Source organism: Gobio gobio (genome assembly GCF_949357685.1).
Source record: "Gobio gobio genome assembly, chromosome: 23".
In the NCBI taxonomy this organism is placed as follows: domain Eukaryota; kingdom Metazoa; phylum Chordata; class Actinopteri; order Cypriniformes; family Gobionidae; genus Gobio; species Gobio gobio.
Genome location: NC_137119.1, coordinates 30,417,832 through 30,427,175, shown reverse-complemented (window position 1 = coordinate 30,427,175; position 9,344 = coordinate 30,417,832). Strand labels below are relative to the sequence as shown.

At 35.6% G+C, this 9,344-nt stretch overlaps 1 protein-coding gene across 1 annotated transcript in view; it reads left to right on the top strand.

The window, feature by feature from the left end:
* Positions 1 to 4,630: 4,630 nt before the first annotated feature.
* stag1b (STAG1 cohesin complex component b) overlaps positions 4,631 to 9,344 on the top strand; it is a 28,688-nt gene continuing 23,974 nt past the window's right edge. Inside the window, exon 1 of the mRNA XM_079806931.1 lies at positions 4,631 to 4,799. The gene's annotated coding sequence lies outside the window, so the exon portion shown is untranslated. The remainder of the gene's footprint in view (positions 4,800 to 9,344) is intronic.

Sequence of the window (9,344 nt, the reverse complement as noted above, 5' to 3'; positions counted from 1 at the left end):
CACTGATTAATATTCAATACATTAAAATGACACCAAGCTAGAAAGTTGACACAGCTAGTGCTATTGCAAACCAGTTACACCGTATGTCAATTATTTATAATAATTCCAATACAACATTTTTTTTTATTATTTCTTGGGGTGAATAAGATTTTTATTTCATTTTATTAACATTCAGCAAGGATGCATTCAATTGATCAAAAGGGGACAGTAAAGATGTTAATAATGTTACAAAATATTTCTATTTCAAATAAATGCTGCTGGTTTGAACGTTCTATTTTAAAGTATGCTGAAAAAAAGCATCACAGTTTCCACAAAGATATTAAGCAGCACAACTGTTAATCCATCCCATTAATAATATAAAATGTTTATTGAGCTCTCCAGACCACCAGGGAACTGTGGATGACGAAACAAAGAACATAAATCGATTACAAAAATCTATTTAATTGACAATATGCAAAGCAACTTACAAATGGGGAGCATCACAAGCAATTTGTTATAGGAATCACCAATATTCACAGATTAATATTCAATACATTAAAATGACACCAAGCAGGAAAGTTGACACTGCTATTGCTAACCATTTACGCTTTATAGTTATTTATAATAATTCCTACCATACAAAATTATTTTGTAATACTACTATACCATTCCTATACCACTGGGGTGAATAATATTTGTATTTTATTTGATTAATACTCATCACGGATGCCTTAAATTGATCAAACAGTGACAATAAAGGCGTCAATAATGGTACAGAATATTTCTATTTCAAATAAATGCTGTTGGTTTGAATGTTCTATTTAAAGCATAATGAAAAAAGCATCACGGTTTCCACAAAAATAATAAGCAGCAAAACTGTTAATCAATCACATTAATAATATGAAAATGATCAGCAAAACAGCATATTAGAATGATTTCTGGAGGATCATTATGTGACACTGAAGACTGGAGTAATGAGTCATGACCAGAATAAATTACATTTTAAACTATATTCAAATATTTCTGATTATTATACGTTATATTATGTTTTGCCTATTTTTGATCCAAAAAATATAGCCTTGATGAGCATAAGAGACTTTATTCAAAAACATAATTTTAAAAAAATCTTACCAGCGAACAATAATGTGTACACACACACTACCGTTCGCTGGTAAGATTTTTTATTAATTATGTTTTTGAATAAAGTCTCTTATGCTAATCAAGGCTATATTTTGATGTATGCATGCATGTATGCATGTATGTATATATATATGTGTGTGTGTGTGTGTGTGTGTGTGTGTGTGTGTGTGTGTGTGTGTGTGTGTGTGTGTGTGTGTGTGTGTGTGTGTGTGTGTGTATATAAAATGTTATTCACCATTTTTTAAATGTTATGGTATTAAACCACTCCACAAACATCAAGAGCAAAACCTCTGGTTTTCTACTCCTAGTTGACAAAATGTACAAAGGCTGCTTGAAATTAAACCATCTGATGTTTTTTTCTTCTCCTCTCTATTCAATCTGTACCGTAGAGCTGACTGGTCAGTATAACTACTGTGGAAAGCATCTCTGAAATAGCCAACATCATCAAAACCTACAAACTCTTAATATGCTGAAAAAGGAACTCCACTGAAAACTGTTTGAAATTCAAGACATCTCAAATTGATTACTAGCAAGAAAGCAAATCTATGAGTAAAAAGCATCTATATTATAATGAAAACAACTCTTTAAAAAATTATATAGGCATTTTAGGTAAACAAAAAGCAATGCATTTATCCAAACTAATACTGCTTAACTAAAATATTTAAATGCACTTTAAAATCTGAATGAATGATGCATGCATGGGTAAATTATTATTTAGTATTTGCTTGATCATGCTGATATAAAAACATACATTTTTGATCTGTCAAACGCAAAAGCTGACTCAAGACAGACCTTTCAAATGACACATGGGGAATGTTTACATTATGACAGTACGTAAACATGAGCGCAAAGCATTACCATCTAAAACGACAATATGAAATGCTGTGGTACAAAACGACATGCAATAACCACATGAGACTAAATTATGATAGAAATTGCATAGATCCGAAAGCACTGAAGATGTCAAATCACCTCTATCCATATGTCAAAGCACATAAATGCTGCAGGCCAAACCCATAAACACATCGGACATCTGCTAGCCGAATCAGTCGAACTCTCCTTAACTATAAAGTTAACAGCGCAAGAACATATCAAACACAAACTTTTCAATTCTTAAATTCAACTACCAAACAGAAAATGTTAAATATCCGTCAAAGAGCTCATTCAAACAGAAAAACAATAAGTGTGTGTGTGTTAGCCTACATGCTAAAGACTGGCAGATATTGAGAAGTAATATAGCTAGCCTGAACAGTTAGCGCAAGTTGCTAACTTCAAAAGGGGAATAAACACCCCAGATATTCACAGCTGGACCAAATGACTGTCTGAAACTATACAGGGATGAATTATGTGCTTAAATAAAGAGCAATAATCGTTCGCATGAGCTTCTACTCACCTGTATCTGCTCTCCGCGCACGGGAGACTGTTTGCGGGCCCGAGCGTCTGACTTCCACGGAACAAAAACTTAGAAAAACAAATCCACGAATCCGTGCAGGAAACTTTTAAACCACCACAGCACGTTCAAAAGCCTCCAAATACCACCAGCTCCTCTGTATCAGGCCTGATAGTGAACTTTAAAGGTCTGTTTGGTGATGTTTAAGTGACTGGCTAACGTTTGTTGCCGAGATGTTAACAACGCGAGAGTGAAGGTGTGCTATTATTCAAAACGTCTAGAATCGCAGTGCGAGAAATGCGACTAAGTATAACTGTACGTGCTAGTTAAACTGGGATATGATAAAGAACGGAACCGCACGCCTCTTCCCTCCCCGTGTATTTGTGTCCGGAGTTGAGCTTCACTCTCTCGGCCAAACCGCACCGCGAACTCCCGCCAGAGCCGCTTTATTGACTAGCCCGCCCACTCTCCACTGCGGCCCTTTCAGTAACTCAACGGCTGTTCTACCTGCGTTTGGCTGCAGTTCAATAAGCGCTGTCGATAGAGGGCGGCATAACGCAACGAATTGTGCCCGCTCTGTCGTCCAAATGGAATGTGGATCAAATTAAAACGTTACAGTTTTCGCTTTTGTGCGGTTATGGTGTTGCATGAACGTACAATGTGCTTAAATTTAAAGCTATGTAAATCACTAGTTCCCATCTGTTTGATTGCATTTTGTAGAAACAAGCTAACAACTAATGTATGCATGTTAAAGTGGCTTCATTTTACACGTTGTGTTCAAGTTTTATTATGTGTATTTATTTTATTTTGAAAAACACTGAAGTAAAAAAAACAAAACAACAACGATTTGATGCGTTATATATGTAATTTACATTGACTGATGTTGGTGTTTTTGTAAAGACACCACTGGTATCACTACAGCTATGAAAGGAATGTAACCAATCAGGATCTTCACTGAGCAGCATGTGACTCATGTGTGTCTGAGTGGACGGTCTGGCCTGTATTGAAAGATTCTCTGCTTCCGTTTCATCTGCAAGATTTTTCGGTTGGTTGAGATAGACTACGGATACTGATATTGGCCAAAAAGGAATTCTGATCTCTTAAAGGTGTTGTTGTTCTCAAACCTTCTTATTTTAGTTGTTTAAAAAAAAATATGCAAGAACAGTCATTAAAATTACATATGTTTTTACAACCTAACCACCATCCCAGATATGTTTGACAGATTGTAATAGTGAGAGATGAGATGTGAACCAGGGTCAGAAATTAACCAGGACAAAATATCACTAAAAAATATATGGTGAATTCCTGTTTTTTGTTTGTTTTCAATGTCATAGAACAGTTTTTTTGTTTTGTTAAATCTATGTTAAGTATGAGTTTGTTGTATGTGCAGTTTGAGGGTCAAATATTGTTTAATGCTTAGCTAATATGGGGTTGTTTATTTAAATAAATTAATTCAATAAAAATATTTGACATAAATAGAAGGAAAAGCATGTTTGTCTGTGCCCTCAATAAGGGAAAAAAATACTCAAGAGGAAAATATTGCCTTTTACTGAAATGGTCTTCACAAAATGGAAAATTGTTTATATAATATAAAATATTTTTATATATGTAAACATTCTATGAAATGTTTTCATTTTTAAAAGACAATTCTAAAGTAAAACGTGTTTATGATTAAAAAAAATCTACAAGAAAAGACAACGTGTTGCAATACATTTTAATAAAATTAAAATATTCGTAATACACGTTTAATAAAATATTGTCAATGTAAAACACAGAGAGATGGAACATGCTAGCTTTTATTTCCATATTTATGTATTTTTAAAATGTACATAATAGAAAATAACGCAAGAAAAAGTTACAGGCCAAAGAGGAGAAAATGATGTGAAAAATACATGTAAAGTTACTGTATTTGTATTGATGTGATTAGACAAATACCTGTAGTAACACAATTGGTCATGAGGGATACAAAAGGCAACATTTGCGTGAAATAGGCCATCTACGATCTCAGCACAGTAAACTTTATCTCTTTATCTCTTCCAAAAACGGCTTTTATTTTTGCTTTGTGTAAAAATATCCTCTGTCCACCAGGAGGCGACCTCAGATCAGACTCCCATCGCGCCATTTCGTTGCGGTAAAAGCCGCCAGATGGCAGTTTAGGATTGCTTCTCTCAGGAAAGGCGCGGTTCTGCTTCAGGTCTAATTTACAATATAAAAACATAAACTATTTGGCGAATTAATCGCGCCAATTATTACTGACGTGTGTCCCGGAGGACCCCTTATAGCGGTTGAGGTGAGTTTGTACGAGTTTTGCAACAATTGAATCTGAATCTTTCCGTGGGGTGCGCGCTCACTGCGTAAATCGAGCTTGCATTAAAGATGGAGGACATGCAAGAGGGAGTGAGTGTGTGTGCGTGCGTGCGTGTGTGTGTGTGTATATGTGTGTGCGTGTAGGGGGGATGGGATCAATTCTCGAAGGACAGTGTGTGTGTGTGTATATGTGTGTGTGTGTGTACATGCCCCCTGTCCTTGGTGGCACTGTCTTCCCTTTCACTCTTGGCTATATTATCTTAATAAGCTGAAGCGCATGTGATTTGGTGTGTTATTGCCGGGACGAGTGTGACATTATGTCTTCCTGCCGCCATGAACGCGGACAGGCAGGCAGACAGACAGTCAGTCAGGCGCGCGAGACTCTCGACTGCTGTTGTTCTCTGATGCGCTCGTGCAGGTCGCTACTAGATTGGATGTAATGTCTGATTTGTGTACTTGCTGCTAAGTTTGTCCAGTTCCACACACTTCCTTGAGTTGTCACGAATATTATGCTTTATTGACTTAAGGGATGGAGACTGGTGTTGGTTTAGTAATTTGGGTCATGAAAGATAAACACCACAACTTTTTGACTGAAACTAGTTCGATAAGTAATGTTAGACATCTGAGAGGAAACAGTGTTAACTTACGTGACGTTATGTGAAATGATTCAAAGCTCAGTTATTATTTCTTAGTCACATTTTCTCTTAAAACATTGATTTAGCCGGTAGCTAGTTCATGAAGGTGTTTTTTTTACATATACATAAACAGAAGAGTTTAGACACTACTTCCAAAGTTAGGCTAGCACTATAGCTGGCATTTGTTTACTAATCTGAGCAATGAAATACTTCCAAGCATAATATTTTATTTACATTCTGACAAAGAGAGAGAGAGAAACTATGGTTGCTTAACTTCTTGAATAGCATAACATGCTCACTGACCACTTTGGAAATTTAATGAGTCATTCCTCATGTTCATAATATGTGATGTAACTTGTAAAAACAACTGTGCTAGCTAGGTTGTCACAGATGGCAATTTCCTCTGTTCAGACTGAATGAACACTGTTGATATCATGTGAGATATCATCTTGTTTACCCATCATTTATATTTCCGTGCACCAATGTGAACACAGTTAGTTTTTTGATTGTTCTGCTTTTTAAGGTGATATGTTGGCAGGTGTCTGTAAATTCTCACTGTGCCGCTGAGTAAGCACTGAACAAGCATTATCCAAATGTTGTTTGTGCAGTTTCTGAGTCTTGATTCAGCACTGAACCACGATAGTTAGTGCTACACTTTGCTTTTTGAGGAAACGTGGTGGCATCAAATACCATTTAAGAGATAAGATGACATTGTTTGCATAATTCGACAGATGTAGAGTTTTTGGTTAACATGTATGTCTATGTATACATGTATGTGGTCTTATGTTGGATAACAGGCAATATTCCACACACAAACTATATTTGTTCCCATTGTCATGGAAAACCTGGAAATATAAAGGACTTTTTAATTAAATTGAGATTTAATAAAATCTTAAATGTTTATTACTCTGCGACAGTGGGTAATATTTTCTGATATGCGACAGAATTATTATTTTAAATTAATTTTCTCCTGATACGCTGAATGATGCATTTGTGAATTAATCTGATTTTGAATGAATCCGTACGCAGTAACTTCCAAGAGCTTTCCAAGTTTTTGGAAATATATTGGTCAAAGTGTAAGTAATCTATCATTTGTCATCATCAGCCTTATTTGGTATGTACATACAAGTTTCTGTTTACTTGTATAACATTTTGGCAGGCGTGAGGAATAGTACAACATTAGAATTTCTGCAAGACAAAGTTTCAAAGTTAGCCAGAAAGGTACTAGCCCTTTGATCTGAGATTGTTAGGGTGAGGTTTTCATACGATTGAAGATTGAAGAAACCCACATTTGTATAAAAAAAGGCTTTGACACTTTAGTGTTCGATGTAGTCCATTTACATGCCTAACACACTCTTGGTAAAAGCATAATGACATTGCACTACAGGTGTGTAATCGTTGTGCTAAATGCTGATCGTTTTAGTATCTAAAAGTCCAATCAACCTCATAGCTTCTTATTTGTTAAGATATTATTGGATTTAGAAGTACATTAGTCTTATTGCGTGTAAGTGTTTCTGTTTGCACTGTTGCCAGGAACCTGATGGCTTTTTAAATGCATCAAATGAAGGCTGTGGTTTGTAATTCTATCTATACATCTTGGCGTAGACAAGGGAGACTTTGTGTAAAGTGTAAAATGGTTGATTTCCCAATAGACTAGGATTTATCCCTGGAGGACTTATTATAGACTTCAAAACAACCTAAATCCCAGCTTCAATACTATGGCTAACTTAAATTTGGGATTTCTCTCAAGTCTGTTTTCTTTGATGGAGTTTCTTTCAAACCCATTTCTTGGCAGGCTTCGGCTCAAGTGTGCTGATTTCATTATCTCTCACTTTTATAGTCTGTAAGGCAGAAATCCCACATTAAGGACCGTAGCAATTGGTGTCCTTGGCTTTGTCCCTCTGGAGAACCACATACAGAGAGAAAAGCTCTCCTTAGTACACTATACAAGCATAGATATCACCTTTCTGCTTTGGTCATTCATCTATTTGCATTATTCAGTGTTTGTGTGTATATCGGTGTGTATGTAAAATGAGCATTTACTGTTTTTATATGAATATTATACCAGTGAATGTTTTTATGATTGTCATCAGCTTTGTTTCAGACGTGAACCATCTTGAAACGGTTGGGATAGTTAATATTAAAATAGTGTGACTTCACCTTTCTGTTGTAGTATTATGCCCTCTCCTGTGCGGGTGTTTTTGGCGAGCAATTTAGATGCGTGACATGTATTCCAGGAGGCCGTTGTTGCCATGGAAACACCCTCACTGTCGGTCATATGCTCTTATCTTGGAATTTTATTGGCTGTGTTATGAAGATCAATGAATGTTGCTTTAAGAGATGAGAAAAATCGCATCACCTGTGGGATGAATGAATGGATTTAATTACAGAAGTGAATGCAGATTCAGCATGTGTATGGGCTTTTGAACATTTATCCCTATCTGAAGGATTTCTCATGCATGGGGTTGAACGAGTATTTTCTTTAGTCGTGTGCATGTATATTCATGACAAGTTTATATGCTTAATAAATATCCCTCTGTTTAAATAGTAGACTTGCTTACATGGTACAATCTCATAAAAAGCAAACATTGGTTTGACTATTTATTTTAGTATAATGAGTATGTAATTCACTTTAGAATTGACTGTATATCCTACAAAGGTGAAATGCATTAAAAGGATAGTTCAGCAAAACAATTCAGAACGTTCTGTCATCATTATTTATTGACTCTTATGTTGTTCCAAACCTGGAACACAAAAGAAAAGATTAGTCATGCTGGTTTGGAACAACATGAGGGTGAGTAAAATATCACAAGTTTCTTTTTTTTATTTTTATAACTAAACCCTTTAACCCTGAAAGTGGATGATAGCCTATTCATAATCCGTTTTCTCTGAATCTGAGCTTAGTCAAGCCAAAGCTATCACATAAAAATCATAGTCTAAAATGCCAGATTTCACCCACAACTCGTAACATAATAGCATAATTATTACACTGCATTTATATACACCATTTTCTCTTTTTTGTATATTTAGCTGCAATATGTAGCACTGTAATTTGTATAGTTGAATCATTTCCCAACACATTTTCTAATTGGCTGGTACTTTTTCCGCATTTTCAATGCTGATTTTGGGGTGAAATAAACCTGAGGAATGGTTTAAAATATAGTAGAAAGAGTTAAATGAAACTACTGTGCTCCTATTGGTATCCAAAATGTGTAATAAATAAACATTCCAGGGGAAGGAAATGTTAAAAACTTTGAGTAACAGCTCTTCAAATTCTGTGGAATTCTGCGGGCAGTGAGAACGTATGTCTTCTATGTAGACCTGGTTCATTTAAGATATTTCACAGTGTAAAAATGAGCAATTTTAGTAGCTAGAGTGTTCGAGGTTAAACAAGCAATGTTACACAAATCTACAAGGTTTTTTTTTTTATGTCATCTAGCTAAAGGCAGAATTCCACATTGACAAGTCACATGTAATTACATCATTTAGAAAGTCGGTGTTGGTAATGCCTTTCGTTGCGGCCCACTCGCTTGAAGAGACCTTATTACGCTGATGTCTTAAGACAGATTTTGATCTATAAAACATTGAGTTTTCTTTCCAACCTGAGATGGGAACGAGGGTGTGCAAGACAAAGATGAGAGCGAACGCTGCTTTTCTCACAGACTCTCAGGGCAATTGTCAAGCTATTTTGAGTGTTTCACAGATCATTAGAGACTGCTGTCTGTCCTTAGTGCAAGTGTTTATGAGATGAACAGATGATGGAGATATAAATCCATTCTCATTTAATCTGGATAAACAATCTTCACGTCTAAACCAGTGCTCGTATAGGCGAATATATCTTTATGTATAGATGTATACCCAAAGATGTGATCTCTAAATACAATAATAAAAGG